Source organism: Carlito syrichta, unplaced genomic scaffold (genome assembly GCF_000164805.1).
Source record: "Carlito syrichta isolate Samal-C Ts95f unplaced genomic scaffold, Tarsius_syrichta-2.0.1 Scaffold303095, whole genome shotgun sequence".
Classification (NCBI taxonomy): domain Eukaryota; kingdom Metazoa; phylum Chordata; class Mammalia; order Primates; family Tarsiidae; genus Carlito; species Carlito syrichta.
In genome coordinates this window covers 138,700-153,541 of record NW_007247191.1, presented here as the reverse complement: position 1 = coordinate 153,541, position 14,842 = coordinate 138,700, and the positions used below count along the sequence as shown (strand labels likewise).

At 53.4% G+C, this 14,842-nt stretch overlaps 1 pseudogene across 1 annotated transcript; it reads right to left on the bottom strand.

Moving 5' to 3' along the window:
* Positions 1 to 9,781: 9,781 nt before the first annotated feature.
* Positions 9,782 to 10,219, bottom strand: LOC103260007 (annotated as a pseudogene). Its single transcript, XR_002481937.1, has one exon. The product of XR_002481937.1 is annotated as a 40S ribosomal protein S24 pseudogene (transcript).
* Positions 10,220 to 14,842: the final 4,623 nt, after the last annotated feature.

Below are 14,842 nucleotides of genomic sequence, written 5' to 3'. Positions count from 1 at the left end.
CCTTGGCCCGTGGCTCACAGCACCTGGGCCACAAGGCGTCCATGACCGTGACCTTTCTGAACCTTGTCAGTCCCTCCTACCTTGGAAAGCCTTCACCAAGACCCTCAGTTCTTTTTTTTGAGTTGGAGTCCCACTCGGTCGCCCAGGCTGGGGTGCAGTTGACCTGCCAGGCTCCAGCGATCCTTCCACCTCAGCCTTCCAAGTAGCCAGAACGACAGGCGCGTGCTACCGGGCCAGCTAATTTGTTTTATTTCTTGTAGAGACAAGGTCTGGCGAAGTTGCCTGGGCAGGTCTCGAACCTGCCAGCTCAGGCCATCCACTCGCCTCAGCCTCCCAAAGTGCTGGGATGACAGGTTGAGTCACCGAGCCCAGCCAACTCTATGTTCTTGATAAGCCTGAGCCAAGCCCTGGGGGATCCAGAGCACAAAGGCCTGTGCCAAGGCCAAGAGCAAAACTGCTAGGCAGCTTCTGAGGGGCCAGAAGATGGTTCCCAGGGAGCTTCTTCCTTTATGTGCCATCCCTGACTCAGACCCTGCAGTTTCTTCTCATCCCAGGAAAGCTCTCCCACACTCCATGGTCATCATGCCTCTGAGCCTTCTACACTTGATTTCTTCTGCCTGCAAGTCTCTTTCCCCCTTCTCTGCCTAGAGAACTCCTATTCAGCCTTCAGAGACCAGGTCAAAAAGCCCCTCTTCTGAAAATCCTTCCTTGACTCCCACCCTCACAGCCTGTCCAGGATGGGTCATATAGTGCTTTCTAGGCCACTGCACAAGCAGTTGCTTTCTTGGGATTCCCATCTCTCTTTTCATTTTCTGAAGTGCACCTGGGCGGAGAGACCCCGCAATTTCCTGTGCAACCCCACTTCAGCACATACGCTACCGCCTCGTAGCTGCGAGTTTCTAGGTCTGTGTCTGCCCCTAAACTGCAAACGCAGGGACTGGCCCTGATTCATCTTCATCTTCCTGGTACCATGTCAGAGCCAGGCGAGCAGCAGGCAATGCCTGGGGATAAATGAACAGCCCTTCCTCTCAGAGCATTGACTAAGTCCTTAAGCCTCAAAATAAGCCGGGTGTGGTGGCTCACACCTGCAATCCCGGCATTTTGGTAGGCAGAGGCGAGCGGATTTCCTGAGCTCAGGGGTTGGAGACCAGCCTGAGTAACATGGCGAGAACTCGTCTCTTCAGTACATCAAAAAATCAGCTGGGCGTGGTGGTCCCTGCCTGTGTTTCCAGTTACTTGGAAGGTTGAGGCGGAAGGATCACCTGAGCCCGACAGGTCGAGGCTGTGGTGGTCATGAGCAAGCCACTGCACTCCAGCCTGGACGACAGAGTGAGACGCCAATTCAAAAAAAAGAACAACCCAAAATAACATGCCAGGAATTGTCTCAGATGGAAACCCACAGAAGTTTTGGAGTAGACAGACACCTGAAGCATGAGTTAATCCAGGCAGGCAGGTAAAGCGACCTGCCCATGGTCACACACTCTTTAAGGGGTATCTTAGTCCACCTTCTGCTGTTAGAATCCCTGAGACTGAGTAATTTATAAAGAAAAAAAACCTTTTTTTTGGAGTTGGAATCTCACTCTGTCACTCAGACTGGAGGGCAGAGGCACGCTCATGGCCACTGCAACCTCGACCTGCTTGGGCTCAGGTGATCTTTCCGCCTCAGCCTTCCAAGTAGCTGGAACCACAGGCACGCGCTACCACGCCCGGCTAGTTTTTGATTTATTGTAGAGACGAGGCCTCGCCAAGTTGCCCAGGCTGGTCTCGAACCTGTGGGCTCAGGGGATCCTCTCATCTCGGCCTCTCAAAGTGCTGGGATTATAGGCATGAGCCACCATGCCCGGCCTGAAAATATTTCCCACAGTCCTAAGTCTTCCAAGGGGCTGTATCTGGTGAGGACCTTCTTGGCGTGGGGACCCTCTGCAGAGGCCAAGGCAGCTCAGGGCACCATGTGGCGAGGGCCTGAGGGTTTAACTCAGGGCTCTAACTCTTCTTCTAAAGCCACTAATGCCCCACCCTCGTGACCGCATCTAATCCTAATTACCTCCCTAAGGCCCCACCTCCCAATGCAGCATTTGGATTTTTCACCTTCTTAATACGGTCACAATGGGGATTAAGCTTCAGAATGAGTTTTGGAAGGGACAGACATTCCAACCATAGCAAGGGCAGGCCAGGCTGCTGACTTGGAGAAGCAGAAGGTAGGAAAGAAATCAAATCAAACCTCACTGCTGGCTGCACCAGGGGAGAGGCTGTGGGCGGAGGGGTGAGGCATGCTATTTTCTTTATGTTTCTGTGTTACTTAACCAACGACAATGTTCACTGACGACTTCAGCTACTTCGGTAAGATTTTTAGAAATCAAATCAAACAAAAATATTTTAAATATTATAGTCTAGGTTTGAAATCAACATTCAAGACGAGGCATTCTCAAACCTGCTGCATCAGTCAGGGAAAGAAGGGGTAGGTCGAAGGACTCCTGAAAACTCCCCAAATGCCCATCCATGGCTGCACGGGAATAAATTGTGGACTATTCACACAACAGATCACTAGACAACAATGAGGATAAGTGAACTACAGCTGCACGCAGAAGCACGGATGCATCGCAGACGCACACCGAGTGGCGGTACACATGCTTCCAATCCGTTTCTATAAATTTCAAGAACAGACAGTATGAGTCTGATGAAAAAATCCAGGACAGGACGGGCTTGGTGACACATGCCTATAATCCCAGCATTTTGGGAGGCCAAGGTAGGAGGTTCACTTGAGGAGTTCAAGACCACCTTGGGCAACATAGCAAGACCTTGCCTCCACAAAAATCTTTCATTTTACTTTTTTGAGTTGGAATCTCACTCTGTCATCCGGGCCGAGTGGAGTGGCACACTCATGGCCACCGCAGCCTCGACCTACTGGGCTCAAACGATCCTTCCGCCTCAGCCTTCCAAGTAGCTGGAACTACAGGCACACACCACCATGCCCGGCTAATTTTTTGATTTATTGTAGAGATGAGGTGTCACCAAGTTGCCCAGGCTGGCTCGAACCTGTGAGTTCAGGCAATAATCTCACCTCGGCCTCCTAAAGTGCTGGGATTATAGGCATGAGCCACCACACCCGAACCATTTATTTATTTTTGAGTTGAGGTCTCTGTTGCCCAGTCTAGAGGGTAGTGGCATGCTCACGGCCACTGCAACCTCCACCTACTGAGCTCAAACGATCCCTCCACCTCAGTCTTCCAAACAGCTGGAACTACAAGCATGTGCCACCGTGCCTAGCTAATTTTTTGATTTATTGTAGAGATGAGGTCCCACCAATCTGCCCAGACTGGTCTCAAGTAATCCTCTCACCTCAGCCTCCCAAAGTGCTGGGATTATAGGTGTGAGCCACCAAGCCCAGCCTCCACAAAAAAAATTTTAAAAATTAGCCAGGCATGGTGGTGAGCACCTGTAGTCCCAACTACTTGGGAGGCTGAGGCAGGAGGATGGCTTGAGGCCAGGAGTTTGAAGCTGCCATGAGCTATGACTTGTGCCACTGCACTCTAGCCTAGGCGACAGAGTGAGACCCTGCCCCTAAAATAAAAACCAAAGCAAGGATTGTGGTTACCCTTAGCGGTGGGGAGGTGAATGAGAAGGGGTGTGAAGGGGTTTCTGGGACCTGGTGTGTTTAGTCTTGACCTGACCTCCCTGCAGTCAGGCAGGAGCCAAGCTTCTGCAACTCCTCCCTCTGCCTGGGCCTGACCCACTGGAGTCTGTGGTCCGGAGAGAGACCAGCCTCCTCTTATGAATGAGCCCAGGGAGCGAGGCTGCGGCCGCCCCTCCCGAGCAGGGCCGGTGCCTGTCGGCAGCCACCCTGAGACCCTTGCACAGAGGACTAGAGAGATTTGCCCAGGCTCCCAGACAAAGAGGGGCCTGTCTGTCTGTCCCACAGATGCAAAGGACCGCCCAAGGCCAAGCTGGCCCGCCGCTAAGCCTCTCCCCCGCCTCGGCTTGGCCCCGGCCTGCTTCTTTGTGTCCATTCATGAATTCAAGGCTCCTCCCGAAAGGCCAAGGCTGGGGGCGCTTGGCTGGGTCTTTGGGAAACAGTCCTTGGGCTGGTGCCACCTGGGAATGGTCATGAGATCAAAATCCCGGGGGAGAGGGAGCTGGGAACAGGAAGGGGAAACCGAGCAAGGGGTGGGAGGGGCTGAGGCTGCACGCTGGATCTGAGGGACTCGGGTGTGACCTGCAGCAGACGGCACAGGTCTTGGCCAGGCCGGGAGCAGGTGCGCCTGCGTGGCATCCTGTGTGCACGGCCTCTGGGCCTGGCGGCGTTGACTGGGTGGACCTGGGACCAGCCCTCGGCCCTGCCACTCCCGCTGTGGCCCCCCAGGAAATCTCTTCCCCTCGGGATGATGAGAGTCTATGTTTCTAGGGCACCCACCCCCAGCCTCCCTGTCTCAGGAAGCTCCCAGAAGATGATGGGTGAGAAGGAATCATGGGAACTGCTGGCTGCTGCACATGGGGTGAGATGAGGCCTCATCCCAACAAAGATGGTGGCCCCCTTGCTACCCCGGCCCTCTCCAGCTGGCTAATGGGCCAGCCCCTGAGTGCAGGCCCACGGACACAAGCCCTGGCCAACTAGCCTCCTTCCAACTGGCCTGGAGTTCTCACCCACCCATCACAGCCCAGCTATTCCTATGATATCAGCAGCAGCCAATCCGATCCCAGATCATCAGGCGAGGCCCTCCCCCAAGATGCTTTGAGTTGATAAGTCTTCAGGCTGAAGCAGACAAAACCGGGCTCCCTGGCTCAGCCTGTAATCCCGCGCCTTTGGGAGGCTGAGGTGAGCGGATCGCCTGAGCCCGCGGGTTCGAGACCCGCCTGGGCAGCGAGACCTCATCTCTACAATAAATCAAAAAATCAGCCGGGCGTGGTAGTGCATGCCTGTAATTCCGGCTACTTGGAAGGCTGAGGCGGAAGGATCGCCGGAGCCCACTCCAGTCTGGGCAACAGAGTGAGACTCCAACTCAAAAAAAAACACACACACATCTATGATGCCTGGTACAAGGTGGGAGGCCATTTCCAATTCCTATGACGCTTTCTGTCCTGACTCCATGACGGCCAGTGACCCCTGAGTTATCTAGGACTCTACCTGGGGAAGTCCTGCCCCTTCCAACTCCTGCCCCCCATCTCATAGAAGAGAAGACTCAGCCCTAGTGGCTCCACCCTGATGCCCCGGCAGTGCCCAGCACCACAAAGCCCCTGGCAAAGGGCAGGGAGAGAGCTTGGGCTTCCCGTTCACCCTGTGGCCAGAGAAAAGCTCTAAACTGGGCGTCCAGCATCCGGCACGTTAGTCTTGCCGTCCAGCCTTGACTATGCCATCCAGAGAATGGCACTTAACCTCTCTGAGGTCCTTCTGGAAAATTCCTTCTCTAGACACTTCACAAGCTGTCTGTGGAAGAAGAGGACAGCTTGAAGAGAAGTCACTGCTCTTCTCACTTATTGGCGGTCTCCAGGTGCAAGGCTGTTATGTGGGTCTCTTGACTCCGCCCCTCCCATACTCCCTTAGGGACCAATGCTCCCATCCTCCTTGAGAAACGCAATGGGTGACAGAGCCAGGGCTCCACCGCGGGGGCTGTCGCCATGGCTGGGTGCTTCTGCAGTGGAGACCGCAGGCCTTGGAGTTGCCTGGCACCAGGGTGTTGAGGTCCCTGCTTTGGTGCTGTTTGCTGGGAGGGGTCAGGGGAGGAGCAGCTGGGCTGGGGGCAGGGGTGGAGGCACCACCCTCTGGGGACCGGGATAGGGTCTCCCGTCTGAGCAGCCCCCACGGCTGGGACCAGTGCAGTGAGGTCCTGTATGCTCAGTGTCCACCCCTCAGCGCCAGGACGCTGTCACCACCGTCGCCGGGCACCCCGCAGCAGGGAGGGTGGCTGGAACTCCATCCTACAACTCACACCTGCCAACGGCAGAGCTGCTCGCCGAGACAGGGGTTGGGGAGGGCGGGCGCAAAGCCTGGGCCGCATCTGAGAGCTAAGGTCACTCTGTGAACCAACAGCAGGGCAGCGTTGCCAGCTCCCAGCCCACTTACTCTGGGTCTTACGCCTTCCCTCAGGGCACTGCTCCTCCAGCGCCCGCCGAGGCGCACCGTGTGCCATGCAGGCAAGCCCCCTGTCTCCTCAGCCCCCTCTTCCCATGAACACCCAGGGAAGCATTGCCTGGGAGACAGCCATCACAAGGAATAAGAAAAGGGCTCCTAGGCTTCTCTTCACTTACCCACAAACACCAGAAAGACACAAGCTCCCATTTTTATTTTTTAGTTGGAATCTCACTCTGTCGCCCAGGCTGGAGCACAGTGGCACGCTGCTCACAGCCACCAGGCTCCCATTTCAAAGATGAGAACACTGCGGTTCAAACAGGAGAGGGGTGGCGCCGTGGCTCACACCCAAAATCCCAGGCTGAGGTAGGAGGATCCCTTGAGGAGGAGTTTGAGACCAGCCTCCTCCTCACAATGCCAGAGCACAGGATGCCTTTTTTTTTTTTTTTTTTTGAGTTGGAGTCTCACTCTGTCACCCAGACTGGAGTGTAGGGGCCGCTCCCAGCCACCGCAGCCTCGACCTGCTTGGCTCTGGTGATCCTTCCTCCTCAACCTTCCAAGTAGCTGGAACTACAGGCGCACGCTACCACTCCCAGCTAATTTTTCTTTATTTATTGTAGAGATGAGGTCTCATCAAGTTGCCCAGGCGGGTCTTGAACCCGTGGGCTCAGGCAATCCACTCACCTCAGCCTCCCAAGGCACAGGATTATAGGCTGAGCCACCGAGCCCAGCTTCAGGATGCCTTTTGAAGAGGATTCCAAGTAGAACTCATCCAGAGAAACTTTCTGGAGAAATTTAGCAAATCCTTCCTGTGCCCCCTACTGTAGGGAAACTTCAGCCCTGGCCTGCCTGCAGGGAGCCAGGCAGCTCTGGCTCCAGAGACAGGGGAACCGGGGAAGAGCCCACCCTCCTGCTGGAACCAAGGGGCACAGCCTGCGCCAGCCACGCCTCTGCTGGGTTAGCGGAGCACACAAACCCTTCCGTCGTATGACCTTCTAGGGCTCCATCCTGCTTACCAAGCTGCTCCCCAGAAACCCAAGGAGCTCCACCCTCATTTACTGCGTGGTGAATTCGGGGTGCCTGGCGATGGTGGTGACAGCATCCTGGCACTGAGGGGTGGGCACCGAGCCTACAGGACCTCACAGCACTGGTCCCAGCCATGGGGGCTGCTCAGACGGGAGGCCCTACCCCCAGCTCCAGAGTGTGGCGCCTCCACCCCGCCCCCAGCCCAGCTGCTCCTCCCCTGACCCTTCCTAGCAAACAGCACCGAAGCAGGGACCCCATGCAATTCCTGTGACAGGGCAAGTGAACACAGCAGAGAGCTTGGAGTGGCCAGGCCCCACCAATGGCTACGGGTGCCATGTGTTGCCCCAGGCAGGGCTGGGCCAGAAGACTCCAAAGCAGAGGGCACTGGGATGGGGATCAAGCCAGATTCCAACCCAACTCCATCCCCTACGGCCAGATCTGGCATCCATTCCTAAGAAACGCGGCTGCCTGCTCAGGGCAAGTTTTTCCCAGAGACCTGCGCGCGCGCGCGCACACACACACACACACACACGCTGAGCATGTAATCCCAGGGGCTTCACGGAGCTGAAACGCCACCCACATGCTCTAAGAATATCCGTGCTCCAAACACGAACCCATCGATTTGCTCCCCTCTGAAGCCTTTGAAATAAATGAAGTCTTGGCTTTACCTTGGATAATAATGAAGCTCTAACTACTCTGAAATACTGAGTAAAGTGATGATGAAGGGAGAGGGTGCACATTCTTCTTCTTTTTTTTTTTTTTTTTTGAGGCAAGTTCCCACTCTCAACCAGGCTGGAGTGCAGTGGCACAATCCCAAACTCCTGGGCTCAAGCAATCCTCCCACCCCAGCCTCCCAAGCAGCTGGGACTACCGGCAGATACCACCAAATCCAGCTAATTTTTTTATTTTTTTTGTAGAGTCGAGGTCTCACTATGCTGTCCAGGCTGGTCTCAAACTCCTGACCTCAAGTAATCTTTCTGCCTCGGCCTCCCAACGTGCTGAGATTACAAGCGTGAGCAACCACGCCCCGCCAGTCTTCATGAGGATGTTGGGGGAAAAAAAATCACAAAACCATAACCTCTAGTAAGAGAATAGATTCCAACAGTGATGATAACCAGTGGTGAGAGGCTGGCAAGCCACAGAATATTCCAAGGGAAGTGAACACCATCCTCAGAATCACCTTACAGGCCCCACAGTCAACCCAGCACCGCCAGAAGCAGGTCTACCAGATGTCTGTGCCTCCTGTGAGATGCAGGTAAACTCCCTGCAAGTTGTTTTTCTGGCCTTTCTTGCCAAAAACGTTGACTCTGAATCAAAACAAGTCTCTGTAATATAACTGTGCTATCTAATATAAGAGCCACTAGCCACATGCGGCCAATTAAATGTAAATGTATTAAAATTTAATTTAAAGTCCAGTTCCTGGGTCACAAGGCCACATTTCGAGTGCACCATAGCACTAGAAATTATGACTTATGTCATCAGGTATGATTGTGGAAATGTAGTTATGGAAGAAACGGTCCCTTCTACAAAGAGATAAGGACTAACGTAAGAGTGTCTGCCATCTGCCTTCAAACAGTTTGGCAGAGAAAAAGCTTTTGCTTTAAGCTATGGGTGGCAGAAGCTCACTGTACTATTCTCTCTACTTCCATGAATGAAAGTCTTCATAATAAAAGTAGTGGGATATTTATGGAATCTCAAAATACTGTCTCCTTCAAATGCTGTTCTTTTCTTTTTAATGGTAACTTTTGGTTGGATGTGGTGGCTTATGCCTATAATTCTAGTGCTCTGGGAGGCTAAGGCAGGAGGATCATTTAAGGCCAGGAGTTTGAGAGCCACCTGGGCAACATAGCAAGACCCCTATATCTTCAAAAAATTAAAACATCAGCCAGGCACGGTAGCTATAGCAAACTGTGATCACTCTATTGCACTCCAGCCTGGGCAACAAAGCCAGACCCTGTCTCTCCCCCCGCCCCAAAAAGTAACTTTATGGAGGAAAAACTAGGTGGACGCCAACTTAATCAAGTAACCGAGGCTAACATCCTCAGACAGGACAGACTTGTGAGGTGTGCCTCCAGTTCCAATGCACCGAGACGGACACAGCGCCGCCTCTAACAAATATGCAGAGCCTAAGTCTAATCACAAGAAACCATTCCCGGGCCTCTGGACAGAGGGCGAGTCTACAATCAGCCAGCTTCAGACATGCAAACACCCCGAAAGACAGAGGGAGGCTGGGATACATTCCCAGAGGAGGCTAACAGCCCGTGACATACGTGGACCCAGATCAGAACCCATATCAGAGTAAACAACCTGGAAGGAACCACTGGGACAGTGACCGAGGCAACTGAGAAATCTGGACTATGAACTTCATACTCCTGTCATGATCTGAATATCCGTGTCCCCCAAAATGCATATTGTTGAAAGCCTCACCCCCCACGTGAGGGTATTAGGAGGTGGGGCTTCCGAGAGGTGATGAGGTCACTAGGGTGGGGCGCTCACAGAAGGAATCCATGCCCCTCTTTCTGCCACGGGAGAGTACAAGAAGCCAGTCACCTGCGACCTGGAAGAGTCCAACCGTGCCGTCTCTCTGAGCGTAGAACTTGGCTGTACAACTTTGCGAAGCTTTTTTTTTTTTTTAAGTTTTTAGTTTATGAAGCTGGTCGTGAAAAATCCAAACAATGGCCACAGATACCATCACGGCACCATCTTTAGTCCTTTGCCTGTTATCCAGTCTCCAGCTGACTTCTTGCCAGCATCCACACTGGCCACTGCAGTCCCCCTGACTGTCTTCATTCTGTTCCTGCGTTCCTTTCGCTGCTTCCTTGAGGTGTTTTTCTTCTCATACGGGGCGTGTCTTGCAAGTCTATGTCTGGGTTCGTTTTTCTTTGCATAACCCAAGGAATCATAAATCATGCCAAAGCCAGTCATCTTGCCACCACCAAAATGAGTTCTGAATCCAAATACAAAGATGACATCTGGTGTGGTCTTGTACATTTTGGCTAGTTTCTCCCGAATTTCTGTCTTAGGTACTGTTGCCTTCCCGGGGCGAAGGACATCGATGACCATTTGTTTCCGTTGAAGCAGGCGGTTGGTCATGAATTTCCTGGTCCAAATAGTTACCGTGTCGTTCATGATGGCTGTCAGGAGGAAAAGAGCTTCGCGAAGCTTTGGTTGTCACAAGCCACCCAGTCTACCGTGTGGCGTCACAGCAGGCGCACGGGCTAAGTCAGTTCCGTCACAAAACTGCATCGGTGCTAAATTTCCTTTTCTTTCCATTTCCTCTCACATTTCATAAACGGCCAGCTTATGTTACCCGGTTCAGCTAGGTTTTTAAAGAATGATTTCTAAATTGTGATAAAATACACATAACATAAATTCTACGATTTCAAGCATGTGTCCAAATGTCCTTCCCCGTGAAGGCGAAATGTCCCTATGTTGATCTCATTTCATAAGAGAGCTCACTGGTCCAGAGGAAACAGGCCCCAAAGGGTCTGGGCCCCAAAGCCCCCGCCCCCATGGTGCAGGACTGAGGAGCGGCTCCATCCCTATACAGCGCCCAGAGACCTAGGTCCTCCTAGGGGCTCCATCTCGCCTGCCAAGCTGCCCCTCAGAAGCCCAAGGAGCTCCACCCTCGTTTACTGCATGGTGGTTTCTGAAGAAGCTTCTCTCCCTTTCGTTCCTCCCCTCTGAAGCCCGAATCGTGCCACCCTCAGTTTAAAAGCCCTTAATGGCTCTACGGAGCCACAGAACCACTGCTGGGCACGCCCAAGGGATACCGGACCAACCCAGCATCCTCCCCGTGCCTGGGCTGTACTGCGGCCTCGCCAGACTCTTCTCTGGACACCTGCTCACCATCCCCACCCCCAAGGCTCTCCCTCTTTGGGAACATCCTTCCCTCACCCCCACGCCACCAGCTGCCCTGGAAAACACACGCCACAAATTCTGTGGCTTCTCCTGTAGTGGACGCTGTGGGATTTTCCTGTCCAGCATCTATCCCCTCATTCTTAGGGTGGAAGAAGAATCCTTGCTTCCGTTCTCAGCTGCCCCTTCCCTCCTCTCCTTCCACCAGGTTCAGGGAATGCTGTCCCCTGTCCCCACAAGCCGTGTCTGCCTCCCTGAATCCAAGCTCCGAGGGAGCTGTCCTGCTCGGCCTCACACAGCCCATCCGCCCTCTGACCCTGGCGACAAGCTCCAAGAGGGACGTGCAGGCCAAGCGGGACAAGGAAACTCGATTCCAGGGCTGTGTAATCCCGCAGGACTGTTGTGTACAATGCTTGCGTTCCAAGGGCTGTGACTGTCCAGAGAAGGGGCCGCTGGAAGAAGCAGGACCCAGAGGAGGGGAGAAGCAGCCTCTCCAGGGCCTCCTAGGACCCCTAGATCCAGCTATACCTGAATCTAGACACTCCTGGTCATTTCAGTTCTGGACACCAACCATTGTTTTTCCTGTTTCTTCTTCTTCTCCCCTCTCCTCCTTCTTTTCTTTCTCGTTTCTCTCTTTCTCCCCTTCTCTTCCCTTTCTTCCTTCTTTCTCTTTTTGTCTTAAGCCAGTTCAAACTGAAGCTTCTGTTACTTATAGCTGAGGTTCCTAAATGCACCCTCAAGCCCTCTTGCCAGGGCACCGACGTCTCCAGCACGTCTATCCACATAGCATTTGTTCACGTGACGTTATCAGGAGTCCAAGCCTCCCCCTAGAATCTACACCTCTGGAGGGGAGGGGGCAGGCTCTGCAGCTAAGTCATTTTGTGTCCCCACCCCTGGCTCTCGATGAATGAATTCATTAAAGAACCAATCGTGGATAGTGGGTAGCGGACAGGGGTGGGAGGCCTACCACAACCCAGACCCTGCTGGTCCCTCAGGGGACACAAAAGGGTCTGAACAGCCCCAGCGCACCCTGCTCCAGGTGGCCTGTGGTCCCCTGCCGGAAAGGCCTGGGACTTGGGACAAAGCCGGAAGGGTGGGCCGTGCTGGATGAGTGCGAAGGTGTGTTTCCTCATGGCTGCTGGCGTTTTCAGGCAAACTGCATCTTCTGTTCCTCCCTGCACGTGGCCAGCGCCGCTTTCCAGGCAAGGACAGCAAGGAAGGGAGGCCTGCTAGTGCTGAAAGGACAGCTCCCCTGGGCACAGGCACAGCGGGACTGCCCTAATCGGCACTGCGTCGGCCTGTCGTTTCATTGGCACCTACTGTATACCACCCTACATGCGTTTCCTCCCATCGTCCCCCAAGGAATCCAATGCGGGAGGCATCTTTACCTGCTTCGGCCTCCTGTCCCTCCCACCCACGCCTGGCCTTACATTACTCTCCGAAGCACTGTGGTGGAGTTATCTGTGCCTTGTCTGCTTCGCCCACTGCAGGACGGGGAATTGTCCTGGTCACACCTGGACCAAGAACTGAACCCAGAACCGTGCCTGAGACATCACAGGCACTCGGCAGTGATGGAATGAATTAATGACTGAGCGGAATAAAGATTTCTACTCGGTGCACCCAAGTGTTCAGGTTGAGGGTGGTGAATGCTTTTTGGTTTTTCTCATTGTGATCAAACGGCACACCTGCACAGACTTAAACTCTCTTTTCTGCCCTCCCTACCTGGTACAGACCTAACCCCCTTCCTGCCCTCTCTACCCTCCAGCTAAAGACTTCAACTGAAGCAGTGATTATTAAAATCAGAGCCCAGCCGGGCTCAGTGGCTCAGCCTGTAATCCCGTGCCTTTGGGAGGCTGAGGTGAGTGGATTGCCTGAGCCCGCGGGTTCGAGACCCACCTGGGCAGTGAGACCTCATCTCTACAATAAATAAAAAAATCAGCCAGGCGTGGTAGCGCATGCCTGTAATTCCAGCTACTTGGAAGGCTGAAGCAGAAGGATCGCTGGAGCCCAGCAGGCGAGGCTGCGGTGGCCGGGAGCGGCCACTGCACTCCAGTCTGGGCAACAGAGTGAAACTCCAACTCAAAAAAAAAAAAAAAAAAAAATCAGAGCCCCCAGCCAACCTGAGTGTCATAGTGAGACTCTCTTTCTACAAAAAATACAAAAACTAGTCAGGTATGGCGGCACGTGCCTGTAGTCCCAGCTACTTAGGAGACCGAAGCGGGACGATCACTTGAGGTCAGAAATTTGAGGTTGCAGTGAGCTAAGATCACGCCACTGCCCTCCAGCCTAGGCAATAGGGCGAGACTCTGTCTTTTCTTCGTGAGATCTATGGGCAATGGGCCCACTATGATTCATGTCCTTGGAGTTAGTCGCTGTCAATTCTGTGTCCAGCCATTCTGTGTTCTGTGACGCATCCCACCCTCTGCTGAGCACGGGCATCTGGTCTGTCCCTCAGGCAATGGGGGAGGATCTAAGGCCCAAGGGAGCCAAGTAACTAGCTCCAGCACACATAGGTGAGTGGTCCCTTCGCCCTGGGGTAGCACCCATTCTGGGCCAGGTTCTGGGCCACACACTCACATGCTCAGCCTCCAGGCCCCAATAACTCTATGACAGTGACTAACTCCGGTGGCGCTCACTGCCTGCAGGATCACACCAAGAGAGACTCCTTTTTAAAAGTTATATCCATTTTACAAATGAGGAAACGAGGCTCAGAAATTTGGCCAGCCCTATGAGGTTAAAACGACTATTCTTTCCTATTTTTCAGAAAAGGAAACTGAGGCAGAGAGGCCATATGGTAGGCCTAAGATCACATGGTCAGATCACTGGGGAGCCCCAGTGCAAACACAGGTGTTCAGATCCTGGAAGCCACGCACAGTGCAGTTTCCTCCCCCAGTCTCCACATATCTATTGCGTGCCACACATTCCCCAGGTCAAGTAGAGAGGGCATACCTGCTCCCCGTGTGGTGGGGAGTCAGCCAGGGGTGTACTTAAAGTACAAGGAGAAAGGGGCCAGACACGGTGGCTCACGTCTGTAATCTCAGCACTTTGGAAGGCCAAGGTGGAGGGATTGCTTGAGCCCAGGAGTTCAAGACCACCCTGGGCAACATAGCAGGAACTCTTCTCTACAGAACATCAAAAAATTAGCTAGGCATGGTGGTATACACCTGTAGTCCTAGCTACTTGGGAGGCTGAGCCAGAAGGATTGCCTGAGCCCAGGAGGTCCAGGTTATAATGAACCGTGATTGTGCCACTGTACTCCAGCCTGGGTGACAGAGTGAGACCCAGACTCAAAAATAGAGAGAGAGAGATGATGAGAATGGGATGAGTTGAATTAAATTGTAGGACACCTAGTTAGTACCCACAGAGAAGTGGAAAACTTTGGTGTGCGTCCATCTGTCAGATCCTTCCTCTCCGATGGCATGGACACCGTAAGCTCCTGCCCAAGAAAGTGTCATTTCTCAGAAGCTCCCAGGACCCATTTCTTGCTTCTCTTCCTGCCTCAGCTCCAGGTATCTAAGCCATTTGTGCATCACCTTGGTTATTCCAGTAGGGGCACCCAGCAGCCAGGAGCACCAGGCAGCATCCATACGTAAAACATGATTTCCATTCCTTACCCTGACAGCCAGAAGACTGAGTTGGACATGCAGTTGTCAGCATAAGTGGTTTCATTTTCAGAAGATTCAGTCACATTTTCTCATAGTCAAATAAAATATTTCAGCTTGGCTGGGCGCGGTAGCGCAAGCCTGTAATCTCAGCACTTTGGGAGGCCAAGGTGAGAGGACTGCCTGAGCCCACGGGTTTGAGAACAGCCTGGGCAACTTGGCAAGACCTCATCTCTACAATAAATCAAAATTTAGCTGGGTGTGGTAATGCGCTCCTGTAGTTCTGGCTACT